General features: G+C 41.3%; 1 pseudogene; it reads right to left on the reverse strand.

The window, feature by feature from the left end:
• Positions 1 to 238: 238 nt before the first annotated feature.
• LOC124890566 lies at positions 239 to 374 on the reverse strand (annotated as a pseudogene).
• Positions 375 to 1,062: the final 688 nt, after the last annotated feature.

Genomic DNA, 1,062 nt, shown 5'->3' on the forward strand with positions numbered 1-1,062 from the left:
GTGAAACAACATTAACAACGCTAGAGAAATAGCATATGAAAAGGCGCTAAGTTTTTGAATAGTATATAAAAGACGGACAAGAATGTTGCAGAAGAGAAACCCGTCTACCTGCTCGAATATAAGATAATGTAGTTTATTCTTCTTTCCTTTCTTTTTACGCAAAATATAAAGAATATTTGTTCAAGCTGTTCATAAAATCATAAATGAGACAATAAAACATAATTAGACTTGGGAGTGGGTAGGGGCCGCGCGAACGCAGGCCCCCGCTGCCACTTGGGCCTACCTTAGGCTGGCACCCCTCCAAAGTGCAGTGGAGGTCACCAGCCTAGGCCATGGGCCTTTTTGATCGCCCATTGACCCCTAGGAGAAAGAAATGAAGGGTAGTCGAGAATGATCCTCTATGGCTCCATGACCCCTGAAAGGCAATGGAGGCTCTTAATCCGGCTCTGGTCCCATGGTCACGGTTCATCCACCAGACTTGGTTTCTGGTCGCCTTAGAACTCAATGATACAGTGGTACGGACCTTGTACAAGTATGGTCGTGCCAATCAATGTTGCTACAAGGTAATATAAAGAAATAAAACGATTAGCTTTCCGAGTTTGCATTAGGATTTAACAGCTTTTTGTATTGGATTTTTGTCAGCTAATTTTGGTGAATAGTTTTTTTTTTTGTTAAAAAAGAAATCATGAGAGAAAACGGTTTTCACTTATGAAGAAGTTCATAAGAGCAAACTGTTTCCTTCTTGATTTCTTACGCCAGCACCACTCCGAAGTGGCCGCCATGCCTATATAATCAACACATTCATCCATTGAGAGTACCAACAATGTTACTGTAATTGCAGATTGAACATGTGCGGAGAAGTATGATGATCAAGAGGTCGACCTCCTGTTCCTCATTCTTCTTCACACACGTTCATTCTGCCGTTACAACAGTACCGGTACTCGCAAAAGATGAATGAGTCCTTGGCCTTTTTTTATAGCGTCTGCTTGCTTGTCTTTAGTCTTATTCACTTGATGATGTGGGAATATGGAGTAACTATACTGGAGACTGCATCTTTAATAT

Source organism: Capsicum annuum, unplaced genomic scaffold (genome assembly GCF_002878395.1).
Source record: "Capsicum annuum cultivar UCD-10X-F1 unplaced genomic scaffold, UCD10Xv1.1 ctg20249, whole genome shotgun sequence".
NCBI lineage: Eukaryota > Viridiplantae > Streptophyta > Magnoliopsida > Solanales > Solanaceae > Capsicum > Capsicum annuum.